We start from the raw sequence: 17145 nt of genomic DNA, 5'->3' as shown, positions 1-17145 counted from the left end.
TTTTTTTTTTTTTTGCAGAGAGTCAGAGTCTGATCCCTGATACCCATGTTGGGCAGCTCAGAACTGCCCGTAACTCCAGTCCCAGCAGATGCAAAGCCCTCTTCTGTCCTCAGCAGGCAGCTGTCATGGCATATGCCGCACCCACACTCACACATGCACACATAATTTAACATTTTTAAATGTTTTTAAACAAATAACGACAAAAGGGAAGTTGAGGCGCTGAATCTGAAGGGCAGACTTCCCATAAGCTGGCCCCAAACCCCCTCCTCCCGCTCCATCTTCCAAACTCCGCTGGAGAGAGGAGGAGCTGGCCCAAACAGATAAGCAAAGCCAGGCCGCCACAAGCCTGCTGCAGAGTCTGGACTTTGTACGCGTGGGCGAGGAGAACGGACATAAACACCCTGCCCCTACGCTGCTCCACCGGCTTCAAGGCTGGATTGTGTCCCTGAAATTCCCAGAAATGCCCAAACAGAGCTCAGAACTACCAGGTGTGGTTTGGCGTGCTATGGTTTTACAAATGTACTGTTCAGAGGCAGGAAGGGTTGATCCCATCAGCCCCGTCTGGTCCTCCATGCCCTCGTGTGTCAGTGGAAGGCCGAGTTTTAAGAGCACTGGGTGAGCCAGTCCTCTGCTAGGACGCACAGGCACCAGCCCATCAGACAGACAATCTGAGCTCTTGGCAGCTTATAGAAATGCAGGGCACAGGGCAGCACTCGCTGGCCGAGGAGGAAGGCTCCGGGAGGATTTGGCTCCAACGCCACAAGGAAGCACACAGTGGAGTCAGAGCCCCCGTGACTCAGCCCCTGTGTACCAGGCCTCCTGAGCAAACACACGCGCAGATGAAGAAAAGGGGATCAGACTTACAAAAGAAAGTACGGGGCACACACAGTTACATTCAAATTACAGGTAGACAAGAAATCTTTTTTTTTTTTTTGTCCTGTCTTGTTCTGCAGTTTGGTTACTCTCCTGTCACCTATGGTTCCAAAGTATTAAATGGAAAAACAGAGACGTAGACACTAATGCACACACTGTACGTTAATCTGAGTGTGATAAGAACTCTCAAACTGTTCTCCCTTCCTCCCACACCAAGAATGACCCCTCACCCTGAAAGTTCACTATCTACACCAACTGTTAGCCATCTGGTAGCCAGCCATCTTGGATACCAGCTCATCTGTGGAGGCACTGCAGTGAAATTCTACGTGTGGTCAAGGAATTCTTAAATACACACCCAGTATTGGCTCTGTGTGGGATCGTAATGTCAACCTGCAAGCCTCAGGTCATCTTCACACGGTGCTGTCATCGCACAGCATCACAGGACCGAGGGGCAGCCATCCTGCACAATAAGATAGTCTAAAAGGTGAGGCCTGGAAAGATGGCAGAGTCTGAGTTAGACCCTCAGAAGCCACATAAAAAGTAGATGTAGGTCATGCACCTGTGGCCCATCAGGATGAGAATTCTCCCCCTCGACAGGCATGGTGGCGCATGCCTTTAATCCCAGCACCTGGGAGGCAGAGGCAGGTGGATCCCTGTGAGTTTGAGGCCAGCCTGGTCTACAAAGTGAGTCCAGGACAGCCAAGGCTACACAGAGAGACCCTGTTGGGAGGTGTGGCCTTGTTAGAGAAGATGTGTCACTGGAGTTTGAGACTTCAGAAGACTCCGTGAGTCCCAGTGTTTGAGATGTGAGCGCTCAGCTGTTCCAGCCACCAGGAGCCCACAGGCCGGCCACCCTGGAGCACCCAGAGCAGCAGTGACCTTGATTCAACATGATGGAAGGCGAGAACCATCTCTTGGAAGTTGCCCCCGATCTCAGCACACGCTCACCCTCACATGTTAAAAGGAAAGCCTGCCATTTACAGAATCATATACATAGGTGGACCTGGACGGCAGTATGCTAAGGTACTGTCTCCCTTACACGTGGACTCTGTCAAAACACAGAGTAGCCAGCACTCGGGAGGCAGAGGCAGGCAGATCTCTGTGAGTTCGAGGCCAGCCTGGTCTACAAAGTGAGTCCAAGATTGCCAAGGCTACTCAGAGAAACCCTGTCTCAAAAAACCAAAAAACAAATAAACACAGAGTACAGTGCTTCTGGCCAGAGACTAGGGAAGGAAGAAAATGAGGGCACAGAGTCAGGCATGCAGGATGAAAACTCCAGAGATGACTGTACAACCAGGGCCTTTAGATTAAGAATACTGTGCAGTACACATGAAAACCTGTTGGGGGCGCAGATTTAATATGAAGTGCTTTTCCCACTAGACAAAAGAAAAAAGTAAAAGAGGGGGGAAAAAAAAAAGCACAGGGAGGCAGGAGGAAAATTTAGAGATCATGAATAAATTTTTGACACTGACAGCTAATTATGCAGATGTATGCTTATCGCTAAACAGACCATGTTGTGTACGTTAATTATCCACGGAGTTTCGTGTGTCAATCAAACCTCAATAAAGTGCTTTTTAAAAAAAGAGATTTGATCACCAGGTATGATGGCGCACACCTGGACTCCTAGCACTTGAGAGGCTGAGTCACCGCCATTCTGAATTCAGGCAGTCAAGGGCCAGAGTGTGGAAATACAGTGAAATCCCACACAGCTGTCAAAAATTTGGAAGGGGTCCGTATGTCTTGGATTTTTGAACTGCCTAAAACTAAATAGCAAGCTACACACACACACACACACACACACAGAGAGAGAGATACATTATAAATACAGATGTGCTATATAATAATATATGATTCCACTGACAAAAAAATATACAAGTAAATGTATATGGAATTACATGAGTATGGATTTCAATATAAATGTACCCATATATAAACACTAAAGCACTATAGACGTGTTCACTAGGGCTGGAAAGACAGCGCCCTAACGTGACAGCTCGTCACTGTCTGTAACTCCACGGCATCCGACACCCTCTTCTGGCCTCCACGGGCACTTTATACACATGGTGCACAGACATATGCACAGGTAAGTAACATATATATAAAATAATAAAAATAAAATAAATTTTAATTAATTTATTTTTTTGTACAATATCTGCCTGCATGTGTGCCTTCAGGCCAGAAGAGGGCGCCAGATCTCAGTGTGGATGGTTGTAAACTACCACGTGGTTGCTGGGAATTGAACTCAGGACCTTTGGAAGAACCGCCAGTGCTCTTAACCTCTGAGCCATCTCTCCAGTCCTAAAATAAAAATTCTTGTAAAAGTCTTCCCTTCAAGTTGGATAGGACCTGACAGCCTCCTCCCTGAGGACTAGATTTCGTGGGACCAGAAGGCATATAAAGCTCCAAAGGAGAAAAGCAAGTCCTACCCAGTGTGACATTGATTCACTACAACACCATTGGCACAGGTTGTGGCATAACAATCTTAAGGGTGCAAGAGTGGCACACGTACCTTGCTGATAACCAACAGCCCTCTGCTTGGCTGTAAGACCCACTCAATAAGAGAGAAATTATACTTGGTACTGGAAACCTAACCAACTACCTAGGGCTGTTAAAGCCATGGATCTTAGAGGAAAAGCTACAACTGAATCTTGACTAAACCAGCATAATTCCTAACTAACCATATTCTAAATATCTGCCCTTATGCACACAGATGAATGTAGTCATTGAGCCATCATCAGGGAAACTTCTCTTTACAACAGACAGAGACCATTAAAGAAAGCCACACCTGGTCAAAAGGCAGAGTTGCAGAGCCCAGTCCTAGGAAAGGCATCTACCACACAGCTCCTGTGCCAAGACTCGGGGAGCCCTGCAGAAGAGGGGAAGGGAAGATTATACGAGGCAGGGGACCAGGAGATTGGCTGTGGGATTCTGTGCCCTAGTGATGTCAGAAGCTACCCCGTGAAGCCTCGCCTACGTGATGGCCGAAACATGAGCTGATCAGGAGTGACAGGGGACGGCCCAGGGGCCTCAGCTCTACACAAAGAACTGCTACCAACTATGGAACGTTAAGATCAGGAGAAACCGTCTCCCCCAGGGGGAGCACACCAAGTGGTTGTCCAATACCAAATGGTCATCCCTGTATTCGAAAATATACATATAAACATGTATATGATATCATATGTGTGTATTTAGGAATCTACATATATGTATTTAGAGACAGCTAATATTACTATACCCACATTATATTTTATTATTATATTATATATATACTGAATGTACATATATGATATGTGAGATATATAAATAGATAGATAGATATAGATAGATATCAACAATTAAAAAAAAAGCCCATGAATTTGAAAATGAGTAAGGACTATCATATGGGAAGATTTGGAGGAAGGAACGGGAAGGAAGAAATTTTATAATTACATTATTATCTCAAAAACTTTTAAAATTATTTTTTTTAATACCCCCAGGGGCTGGAGAGATGGCTCCATGCTTACAAGCACTGGCTGCTCATGCGGAGAACCTGGGTTCAATCAATTCCCAGCTCCCACATGGTGGTTCACAACCACCCCTCACCCCAATTCCAGGGGGTCCTCCAGCTTCCTATCGCCATGGGCACCAAGCATGAACGCAGGGCACATACAAATGTGTGCAAAGCACTCATACGCATAAGTATAAAAAAAAATAGCATTAACCAAGAAAATAATAATGGTGATAGCACCATCGCAGATTTTTTTATTACCTTCATATTTGTATTTTTCTGTATTGTTTAATAAGTTTACAGTAAACATATATAAGCGCAACAAAGAAATTGTTTTATAACATTTATTTTGTCTATGTGCATGTACATGAATATGGCCCATAATATATCTGTAGCGGCCAGAGGACTACTTGTGGGAGTTGATGCTCGCCTTCCACACGTGGGTCCTGGGAATTGAACTCAGCTCCTTAGGCTTGGCAGCAGATGCCTTTGTCCACTGAGTTATCTCCCTGGCCCATGAAACAATTATTTAAAAAAATAAAATGTTTCCAGGCAGTGGTGGCACATGAGTTTAATCCCAGCACTTGAGAGGCAGAGGCGGAAGGAACTCAGTGAGTTTGAGGCCACAGAGAGAATTCTAGGAAAGCCCTGTCTCAAAAAAACAAAACCAAAACAATTTGTCGTGTCTCAAGAAATAGCTCCGTCGGTGCCGTGTCTGCTTTGCATGAGAGCCTGAGTTCAGATCCCCAGGGACAGAGAGGTGACTAAGCCTCTGAGGGTTGTGTCCCTCGGCTCTCCCACCCCATCCTCACCCCTGAAGCAGAGTCAGCCTGGGCAAACTAAAAACAGGCCGCTGTCAGAACTTCAAGTCCGGTATAGTTGCTCAGGAGGTTGAGGCGGAAGGGTGGCAAGTTCAAAGTCAGCCTGGGCAGCTTACCGAGACCCTGTCTCAGAGCAAAATTTTGAAAAGGCCTGGAAAAGACTCACGGGTAGAATACCTGCCTGACACGTATGAGACCTGCGGCTCAACCCCCGGCTCTTCAAGATTAAAAAAAACTCAAAATAACAACATCGGGGCAAGAAGCCAAGGGTGAGGCAGTACTGATGGTCGTACCGGCTGTCCCCACCGGTCAAGACCCAACGGAGCAAAGTACAGAGGATTCCCACCAGGAAAAAAAAATAGCTAGGAATGGAGCCAGGAAAACCAGTCGAGGAGTGAATCCCGGTCTTTCAAGGCCAGGGCCTGAGGTAAGTACAGACCCCTTCAGGCGCCAGGAATTCCACCAGAGAAGATCTGGTATTTGTGGTTTTGCATTTGAGACTTTGGCTCCAGAGATGTTTAAAGGCCAGAAGAAGACTCTGAGGGTCATGGGTACTAGTCAGCTTTAGTTAGCAAAGATATAGGTCAGGATGGCTTTGCTCAGGCCAGGCCAGTGGGTCTGGAGCTGGTGTCTGTTTGCTGCATGGAATCTCCAGGCTAGTCCAAGCGCACTTGTGTGTGTGCATGTGTACACACACACACACACACACACACACACACACACACACACACACACACACACCTGTGCTTACCCCCATGTCGCTGCTGAGGTCATCGTATTACCCCCAACATGCTACCCATAAGCTGTCCCCCAGGGACCTGCCCCTGGGCCTCCCACCCCATGCCTCCTTAATCTAGGGCACTACAAAGACGGCCTGTGTTGCAGTCCAGCCGACACTGAGCCTGCAGACAGCCTACACCTCCCGTAGGCCACAGGGCACAAAGGCTGGTCTGTGTGGCCTGCCTGGTGGGCCCGCGGCCTCCCTTCCTCCACCAGGCACAGGGATCAAGTCATCAAAGTTTCCCAGGGGGCTGCCTGGGGCAGCTGAGGAGACAAGGAGAAGGCTGGCTCAAAGGTCCACAGTGACCTGCAGGACTCTGTACAAGCAAGCTGCAGCCACCTCTAGGCTTGCCTGCCATGGATCAGCAGCTGCCAGTCTCTCTCTCTCTCTCTCTCTCTCTCTCTCTCTCTCTCTCTCTCTCTCTGTCAGTCTCTGTCTCTCTCAAGTCCAGCTGGGTAGATGGAGGGTTCATCACACACTCCCCTAATAAGACTATTCCAACATGCAATATGGGGGGGGGGGCGGGGGGGGGGGGACACAGGGCACAGTGGCTCTTACTATTTCAGAAAAAGGCCGAAGTTGTCCACTAAGCCCATTTCCCCTCCTCTCCTGGATACCAGCAGCTCAGCCCCACCGGTCTTTAGCTCCCCAGTACTAGGATTGAACCTTGACCCTGAGCCTTACAAATGCTCAACAGGAACCCTACCACTCAGCTATACCCCCAACCCTCTCTTTATTTTTCGTTTCAAAGGTAGAGTCTCTATGTTGCCCAGGCAGACCTTCAACTTTCTATTCTCCTGCCTCAACCTCCTTAATAACTGGCATGGCTGGGCCTGCACCACCCAGGCCAGGCTCCATCTGCCTTTGAACTCTCAGGAGAAACTGGACCTCTCAGAGTTTGAGCTCCGCAGACTGTCGGGTCATTCAACCACTCACACCTGCATTTCCCCTCCTCTCCCCAGCCCCCGCCCATGCCAGGAATGTTCCTTCAACACTCTTCAGCTCACTTCATAACTACCCTCTGCGTGCTGGGCAGTTTTGTCTATGCATTTTTACAGTGCTTGGCATGCATGTTAAACAGGCTCCCAGGGACATCTGTCTCCATAGCAATGGCTCGTGTGCTGGGCCATGAGTTGGTGCCAGTTGTGCACCCTCATGAGCACGGCAGATGCCCGATGTGTGGCTTTCAATAGAATTCTCCGTTATGTACCTGGGAACAGCCATTGATAGCCCTCCCTGACCCTGGGCTCTCTACTGAGCTCACCCGGCCTTTGGTGGACAGTCACCAAAAGAAGCTCAGCTTCCACGTCAACACCGCAGGCTTTGCTCCACAAGACCTCTCTGCCCACACAGAACAGCCAGCGAGTGAGCAGAATTCAGGAGGGACTGGAGCCAACCTCACTGATGAAGATCTCCATCCAGTGGGGAAATACTGCAGCCTCCGTCCTCCGTAGGACCGCTCAGGTGTGGAGGAGCCCCAGTGTCCACACTGGTATCCAGCACTGACGTTCTCACCATCAGCTTCTCCGGTCCCTCCTTCCGTTTCCTTCCTAAGTGCTCGTCACGGGTCTGCTTGGGCCAGCGCACCTTCCATATCTTCTGCCTGGCCTGGCTTTCATTCTTGACTTCCTTCAACAAATGTATGTCACATGACTGCTACATGCCGGGTGACTCGGGCAGTGTAAACCTTCTGGGGACACCCTGCCTCCTTTTCCCTCTAGTAATTTTCTCTTTGTGAGGAAAGAGAAGGGAGTAGGACCTATACACAGGAAAGAGCATGAGGAAAGGGCCCAGAGGAGCAAGGAGACATGGCTGATACCACGTCATCAATTCCAGGAGACAGAGCCAAAGGCCTGCCTCTTCCTGTCAGCTCGAAGGCCTGGCTCCGGATACTTAATGCCTTTTCCAGAAAGCTCCTGTCCACCCACCCCATTCCCACCACCCTGCACACATAAGGCAGCTCAGCACCCAAGTGGGGATGCAATGGCTTAGCGACTCAAGCTGCCTCTCGCCGGGTCCAACAGATAGGAGACAATGGTAGGAGATGAGGGGAAAGGGAGAACCTTACCTGCCACATACACCCCATTTCCTCCTCCCTCACCCCGGGCCTGGTGGAGGCTCCATGCAGTGCTCTCTGTGGGCTGCCTCTCTGATCAGTCCCTGGGAAGCCATCCCAGAGCCCTTTAGGAAGAGGGAGGGCCTCAGCACTCTTGGGTCCCACTCAGCCAGGAGCAGCCCCTCCATGGAGCTGGCCTCTGTAGTGACGCATTCTGAGTTGCTCTTGTCCCTGACGTGACCCTCACTGACAGCAGCCTGATGGATGCCAACCAAGTACCCCCTGCCCCTCACCTCATACAAGCTAAGTGCAACTGTTTGACATCTTGCCTGAACAACCTCACGTCATCCCAGCTTAGTTTTCACATCTGGAAACGAGGGTGATGATGACGGGGGACTGAGCAGCCTGGGACCCTCACATAGCTAGGCCCCTCCTCCTACCAGCCCAGAGATGAGAAGGGGGTTTCAAAAGGCTTTGGGCTCCTGACAAGAATAAGGGCCAGAGAGCCAGGCGTGGTGGCACATGCCTTTAATCTCAGCACTAGGAAGACAGAGGCAGGCTGATCTCTGTGAGTTCGAGGCCAGCCTGGTCTACAAAGCAAGTGCAGGACAGCCAGATGTATTACACAGAGAACTCTTGTCTCAAAAACAAAAAAACAAAACAAAAAGAAAAAGAATAAGGGCTACAGGCAGGTGTCATGGCTGCCTCTTTTGTCCCACATCTTTGCTTCCTCCTCTTAGCCTTTCTCTGTTACACCGCCCACAGAGCCTCAACATGGCTCACCCATGCTGGTGGGACTTTACATGCCAAGCAAATAGATGCCAGTCGGCTGTCCACAAAACTGGGCTTGTGTTTACCCTGCAGCAGCGTTTATTGTCTCACACCTTAGCCCATCCTCTGCCTCTCTGAGAGAACACCCGCCCTGGGTCGTGTTTACCCAGCAGACCCTTAGCTCAGGGTTCTGAAGGGTGAAGCGCCCGAGCGTGTAGCCGCTAGCAGGCATCTTTAAAACCGCTGCCTTTACCCACGGACACTGGGACTTGAGTTTCGAATGCATAAATTGAGCCGACACATTCAAACTCTCCTCATCATGGGCGCGCTGAGCAACCCCGTAGCATTCCACTAGATGTGCTGCCAGTGCTTGCTGCATTGGCTTGTCTATCCCTGAATCTGGACCGGCTCCTTACGACCTACCTCTGGAATTTGGAGCATACGCCATCTCCCTAGAACCTTCTCCCAGGATCCCTTGGGAAGCAGGAGAGTTGCTGTAATACACTCTTTGATCTGGCGTTTTTGTTGTTATTGCTGTTGTTGTTTGAGACAAGGTCTCACTACGTAGCCTTGGCTGGCCTGAGCTCACTGTGCAGACCAAGCTGACCTTGAATTCTCATTGATGTTCCTGCCTCTGAGGTGTGCACCACCACACCATGCCAGTCTGGCTATCTGAAGTTCACAGCAGGAAACAAAACAACAGATAATTTATCTCCATTCTCTACCCCTCACCTTCTTCTTCCCTTTTCCCTCTCAAAATAAGTTTGAGCAAGATGTGGTGGCACATGCCTGTAATCCCAGCACTCGGGAGGCAGAGACAGGTGGATCTCTGTGAGTTCGAGGCCAGCCTGGTTTACAAAGTGAGTCCAGGACAGCCAGGGCCCCTGCCCCGAAGGCCAGCTCTGGGCTTTCAAGCTCCAACAGCAGCAATTCTAGTGCTGCTTCGAGTTTCCCTTGGGGCACTCAGAAAAAGTAAAGAACACAGCAGAGAGCTAAAAAGACACTGGACAAAATAAAACTTTGGATACAACATGGACCCGTGGTCCTGGGAATGCAAACAGCACACTCACCTGAGCTGAGTGAGACAAGTTTAATGGAGACTGTACACAAAGATGCAGGTCAGTTTAGGAGACAATACATCACTCATCCTACAGCCAGCAACATCAGGGGACCACCCCTTAAGGGCAACCCCTGGAACTCAGAGAAGGTGGCAGCCCAGAGAGGGCCCCAGCCAGAAATTGTGGCCTTAGGCAGGAGATGGTCCCAAGCTACAGGGACCCAGAGAGGAATGGGTTATCGGGAGGGAGACAGCTAGACTCTCTCTCCCTGCCCTCTTAAGTGCGATCAAGAAGAACCAGTAGAGCAGCATCCTAGGGACTGACTGATGCAGGCTTTAGGTTCCAGCATCCCAGCATCCCAAGACACTAAGATGAATAGATGGGGGACCTGGCAAAGCCCAGGGGAGAGCAAAAGGGACATCTCTAGCACAGATGTTCTGAGAGTCCACATGCCAATTAGAAATTACCAGGTGTGTGGCACTGGAGAGTGTATGGTTGCTATTCTTTTACAAATGTCGTCATCCATTTCCTTTTGAAAGGCAAAGTTTGCCCTGCAATTAAAACTTGATTTTAGGGGCTGGAAAGATGGCTCGGTGGTTAAGAGCACTGTCTGCTTTTCCAAAGGTCTTCAGTTCAATTTCCAGCACCACCACATGGTGGTTCACAACCATCTATAATGTGATCTGATGCCCTCTTCTGACATGAAGGTGTAATATGCAGATAGAACACTCATACATAAAATAAATAGATCTTTTTTTAAATTATTTTAATTATGGGACTTTTTTTTTCCCACTTACATATTGCTGTTCCTGGCCTCAGACATTCAAGTGAACGGGAGCATATTGGTGTTGGTGTGTTTCCCGAAACCCCACCCCCAGCCCTACAACGTCCTCACTGACTGCATGAAGTAAGAAAGAAGGCAGGCAGTTCCCCAAATTGCTGGGAGAGGAAACACCCACAGAAATGCCAGGCAGCCCTCCCACAAAGACACACACTACATTAGAAAGGTCACACTTCTATGTAAGTGGCTAAGCTCAGATCAGAACAGCTGCCTGTGCCCACCTGGACAGCTGTCATCACAGATGCTCCAGGTGCCTTCTGGAGCTGATCCGTAAGCCGCAGATCAGCAGATGTCTTCCCAGAAGGCCCTTTCCTCAAGTTCCCACCAGGGATCCCCAGGTCTACCTAACTGTAGAGGTAAAAACCTCGGCAAGTAGCCGAGGACCAGCTAAGGTCCTGAGACGGGGCCTCCCTCCCATCTCTGTGCTGACCCTTAGACAACATTGCAGACCTGTGTCTTCACTCATAACATTTGACAGCGATACAGCCAGACCCTGGGGTACAGCTGGGAGCTCTGCTCAAGCCCAAGAACAAAGTCACCCATCCTCCCAGCTGACAGACACATGGCTGGATTCACACATAGGTTTTTGTGGGGTTTTTTTTGTTTTTGGTTTTTGGTTTTTGGTTTTTCGAGACAGGGTTTCTCTGTGTAGCCTTGGCTGTCCTGGACTCCCTCTGTAGACCAGGCTGGCCGCGAACTCACAGCGATCCGCCTGCCTCTGGCTCCCGAATGCTGAGATTAAAGGCCTGTGCCACCACCGCCCGGCTCACACATAGTTCTTAAGATACTGTGTCACCTAGTGCTCTGCTGGACGTGACATGTCAAGGCTGGAGCTGTGGACATAGACAGAGCTGTCACAAGCCACACTCCAACCTTTCCTCTCACTTCCTCCCATTTCCTCTTGGTGCCAGCACATGGGGGGGTGCCCTTTGTAGACTTGGAAAACGGATCAAGGAAAGTGTCGCCCGAACTGAGCAAGCGCAAACTGCAGGAAGATCAGAAGCCAGATTTTTAAGATGTTCCTAACGACTGACCTTTGCAGACAAATCCCCGGAGAGATTTTTCTCTTGGCACAGCATTGGAGACCTCAGAGAGGGCAAGGAGTGTCGGGAACTGGTGGCACATCTCCTCTCCTGGGAGCACTCCCTGGGCCCTCTTCAAACACCTATTGTTTCCTGAATGGTGGCTGTGGCCTTGCTGGTTCCTTTGCGTCATGACTCCTCAATGGAGGCCATTGTTTCCTCCGCAGTCCCTGTCTTGCTCTGTGACAGTGTAACAGGATCCACCAGTGCCCAAAGGAGGCCTCCACTCCCTGCCAGTGCAGGCAGAAGCTAAACTGGCAGCACAGAGGAAAGGAAGACACCCCCCTCCCCCTCCCCTAACATGGCCGACCTGCCTGCAGCAGATGTCATCAGTGCAGCCAGTTCCGGGTCATCCTGGTCATCAGGCCACGTGACTTCCCTTTCCACTCTTCTGGAGGCCCCCAGCCTTCACACCCTCCCTCCTGGTAGCTGGGCCCACAGAGGTTCCCTCCCAGGTTGGCCGGCGGTCACCTGTACAAGCAGAGGGAATGTCAGACCGTGACCTGCTCATCTATGACAGACACAGGGCTTCTGTGTCGCCCCTTTGGATCACTTGATTGAGAGAACGGGCAATCTTTCTCTACAGAGGTCTAGGAACAAAAATTGGAAACTCTCTGCCCACAGTCAGCCTGGCTTCACCATTCATGGAAGGAGCCACGCTGGGCGCTGGTCCTATGACCTTAATGGAGCCCTGGGATTGGGGGGAGTGGGGGATGGGGAGGGTGTGCAATGGGTGGGGCAGGGTGTCAGGGGGATGGGGGGGAGAACAACTGGAAGAAAACCAGAAGTCAAAGCTGCTTCCTGCCATCCACAAACTCAGAGCTAGAACCGAAGTAAACGAACCCCAGGCTCCCTCCCTGCAGAAGCTAAGAGACACTACCCAATGATTGCTGGACTCTGGGGGACCATCTGGGTCCAATCCCCGTGAACCACTTGATGTGAAAGAAGGCTCAGACAAGTTGTCCTCCGACCCTCCACCTCAGCCCATGCTTACCCCAAGCACAGAATAAATGAACGTGACTGGAGCTAAGTGGTCAGTGTTGCATTAGGGCCTGGGCTCATCGGCCAGCACGGTTTATCTCGTGGAGACAAAACCAGTGTGTCCAGTGGAGGGGGCCCGGGGGAGGGAGAGGGATTATGGGGGGGGATTTGGGGGGGCAGAGGGGATCTTTGCCTCTTCTGATGGCTTCTGGCTTCCCTGGCTTGTGGCCACATCTCTCCAAGAGTAGAACCTTCAAATCTCTCTACCTCATCACATCGATTTCTTCTGAATGAGTTGTGTTTCCATGCCTCTCGCCTACTTGGACTCGCTTTGTAGACCAGGCTGGTCTCGAACTCACAACGATCCACCTGCCTCTGCCTCCTAAGTGAGACTTTTTTTTTTCCAGTACTGGAGATTGATCCTAGGGTCCCACACATGCTAGGCAAGTACTCAGTTGCTGCCCTACATAAGCAACCATCGTTTTACCTTTTCTTCCTTTTTTTTTTTTCTTTTTTGCAGAGGTTTGAGGGTTTTTCCAGATAGGGTTTCTCTGTGTAACAGCCCTGCTGTCCTGGACTCACTCTGGAAACAGGCTGGCCTCGAGCTCACAGAGATCTACCTGACTGCCTCCCAAATGTTGGGACTAAAGGCGTGCACCACCAGGCCCGGCTACTCTATCTTTTCTTTTCTTTTCTTTTTTTTTAATTTTTATTTAAGTAATTTATTCAGAGTACACCTCAATTGTTATCTCCTTGCTTATTTCTTCCCATTCTCCCTCCCTCCCTCTTTCATCGTATTCCCCTCCCCCAGGTCTGTGACAGAAGGGGACCTCATCCCTCACTATAAGATCACAGCCTGCCAGATGTGGTGGCACATGCCTTTAATCCCAGCACTAGGGAGGCAGAGGCAGGTGGATTGTTGTGACTTTGAGGCCAGCCTGGTATACAAAGGGAGTCTAGGACAAGCAAGGCTACACAGAGAAACCTTGCCTCAAAAAAAAAAAATCATACCCTATCAGATCTCTTCCTGGTAGCCTGCTTACTCTTCCTCTGAGTGTCACTAGATCTCCCCGCCAAGGGGAAGTGGTCAAATAGGGGGCACCAGCGTTCATGTCTGAGTCAGTCCCTGCTCTTCACACAGTTGTGGAGAATGTGCGGTCTATTGGCTAGATCTGAATAGAGGTTCTAGGTTTACTGCATGCATTGTCCTTGGTTGGTGCAGTAGTTTGAGCTGACCCACCTGGGTCCAGGTCTGCCAGCCTTGATGGTCTTTTGTAGGGTTCTAGGACCCTCTGGATTCTTCTATTTCCCCATTCTTCCTTACCTCTCTCACCTAGAGTTCCAATAGGAAGTCCCAGTATCTATCCCAAGCTCCGACTAAGTGAAGACTTTCAGGGGACATCCATGTTGGTTAGTGCCCAATTATAAGTGAGTATATGCCATGTGTATCTTCCTGGGTCGGGGTTAACTTACTCAGGATGATCCTTTCTAGTTCCATCCATTTGCCTGAGAATTTCAGGATTTCCTTGTTTTTATTAGCTGAGTAGTATTCCATAGTGCAAATGTACCACAGTTTCTTTATCCATTCTTCAGCTGAGGGACATCTAGGTTGTCTCCATGTTATGGCTATCATGAATAAGGCTGCTATGAACATGGTTGAGTATGTGTCCCTGTTGTGTGCTGGAGCATCTTCTGGGGATAGTCCAAGGAGTGGAATAGCTGGGCCTTGAGGAAGCCCTATTCCCAGTTTTCTGAGAAAGTACCAGATTGATTTCCAACGTGGTTGTACAAGTTTGCATTCCCCCCAGCAATGAAGGAGTGTTCCTCTCTCCACACCCTCGCCAGCATGTACTGTCACTTGAGTTTTAATCTTAGCCATTCTGATGGGTATAAGATGGAATCTCAGAGTCGTTTTGATTTGTATTTCCCTGATGACTAAGGAGGTCGAGCATTTCTTTAAGTGTTTCTCAGCCATCTGATATTCCTCTCTTGAGAATTCTCTGTTTAGTTCTGAGCCCCATTTCTCAATTGGGTTATTTGGTTTGGTGCTGTTTAATTTCTTGAGCTCTTTACATATTTTGGATATTATCCTTTTGTCAGATGTAGGGTTGGTGAAGATCTTTTCCCAGTCTCTAGGTTCTTGCTTTGTTCTGTTGACAGTGTCCCCTAGTTTACAGAAGCTTCTTAGCCTCATGAGGTCCCATTTATTAATTGTTGACCTTAGAGCCTGGGCTGTTGGTGTTCTGTTCAGGAAGTTGTCTCCTGTGCCAATATGTTCCAGGCTCTTCCCCACTTTTTCTCCTAACAGATTTAGTGCCTCTGGTTTTATGTTGAGGTCTTTAATCCACTTGGACTTGAGTTCTGTGCATGGTGACGAATATGGATCTACTTGTATTTTTCTGCATGTAGACATCCAGTTAGACCAGCACCGTTTGTTGAGGATGCTATCCTTTACCCATTGAATAGATTTGGCTTCTTTGGCAAAAAATCAGGTGTCCATAGGTGTGTGGGTTTATTTCTGGGTCTTCAGTTCAATTCCATTGGTCAAGCAGCCTGTTGCTGTGCCAGTACCACGCTGTTTTTATCACTGTTGCTCTATAGTACAGCTTGAGATTCTATCTTTTCTTTTTGTTTTGTTTTGTCTCGAGACAGGGTTTCTCTGTGTAGCCCTGGCTGTCCTGGACTCGCTTTGTAGACCAGGCTGGACTCAGACTCACAGCGATCCACCTGCCTCTGCCTCCCGAGTCCTGGTATTAAAGGTGTGTGTCACCACGCCCGGCTCTCCCTTTTCTTTAGAGACAGGGTCTCACTAAGTTGCCCAGGCTAGCCTTGACAAGACACACGTGGGAATCAGAGGAGAACTTTACTTTCCTTCCACCATGTGCCATCCAGTGATCACACTGAGGCCAACTCCTTTACTGCTGGGCCATCTTGCGAGCTCCACTGTAGTTGTGTCTGACTATCCCAAACATGCTAAGTGATGCTGCTCTGACCTTTCCAAATCCTGGTGAAGGCTGCTGACTCTATATTTGGGGGGTCCCTTGTGGCCACGTCAGTCTGGACTTAAACAAGGGATCCTGATAAATCAGTCTTTTTTTTTTTTTTTTTTTTTGGAAGATTATTTATTTATTAAGTACACAGTGTTTTGAATGCATGTACACCTGTATGCCAGAAGAGGGCACCATATCTCATTATAGATGGTTGTGAGCCACCATGTGGTTGCTGGGAATTGAACTCAGGACCTTTGGAAGAGCAGGCAGTGCTTTTAACCTCTGAGCCATCTCTCCAGCCTGATAAATCAGTCTTATGTTTTCCATTTCAGCTCATCAGTCCTCTAGAAATGACCAGGCATCCTTATTTGTCTTCAGCAGTGGCAAAATGGAGGCTACAATTAGGATTTCTCAAACCATACTGACTAGGTTTGCATCCAAGCTATGAGGCACACACCCCCTACAAAAGAAAATCCTGTCCCAGTGCTCTCTGCAGCATGGAATTTGGGCTCCTGATTTCAGTGCAGGGCTAGCTTGTTCCATCACTGTGGGCCAGTGGTGAAACAGAACACTGTGGGAGCAAGAGCCTGTGGGAGGCCAGTCAGTCAGCACAGAGGGAGGCAGGAGAGAGTTGAGACAAGACATGCACTCCTCCTCCAACTAGGCCATTATCTGGGAACAAGAGCTTATGGGGGCATCTCACGTTCAAACATGAGTCATTCTCTACCTGAAGTGAGAGATCCTGAAAGTACTTTTTTTTTTTTACTAGAATGTGGTAGAGGTGACCCCACACTATTTCAGAAGAACCCTTTAGCAGACTCCTGTCCTGCATCTTGGTCTTGAACCCCTAATTGTTCTGGACAATCAGCATGGTGGAGGCTGCAGATGCCTCTGGCTCCAGACAGCCACCTATAACCATGTTGAGCACCAAGAAAACACCATCCAGTCAAACCCAGTCAGCCCCACAGAAGCAGGGGAGATAAATGAGGCCATCTGAAGCCACCAGATTTTGTGTCAGTTCATTATACAGCAACAGATGCTCAGAAGAGCCGTGTGGAGACTCCATGACCTGAAGGAAGCAGCAGGCCGTATCCTGAGTTCCCGACAGAAAAGACCGTGATGAAAACTTGGTATTGTGGATGGTGGCGCATGCCTTTAATCCCAGCACTTGAGAGGCAGAGGCAGGTGCGTCACTGTGAGTTCGAGGCCAGCCTAGTCTACAAAGCAAGCCTAGGAGAGCCAAGGCTATACAGAGAGACCCTGTCTCAAAAAACAAAAACAGAAAGAAAAAAAAAAAGACTTGGCATTGTAGCAAATTTGGACAGCAAGTCCAGGAAGTAAACAATAAGCAGAGTGAAGAGGTGAGACCAGGTGAGAAAGCACCAATGGGAAGAAAAGATTCAT

This window comes from Acomys minous (assembly GCF_964271855.1).
Source record: "Acomys minous genome assembly, chromosome: 3".
In the NCBI taxonomy this organism is placed as follows: Eukaryota; Metazoa; Chordata; class Mammalia; order Rodentia; family Muridae; genus Acomys; species Acomys minous.
The sequence above is the reverse complement of the archived record's forward strand: the minus strand, read 5'-3'. Positions refer to the sequence as shown.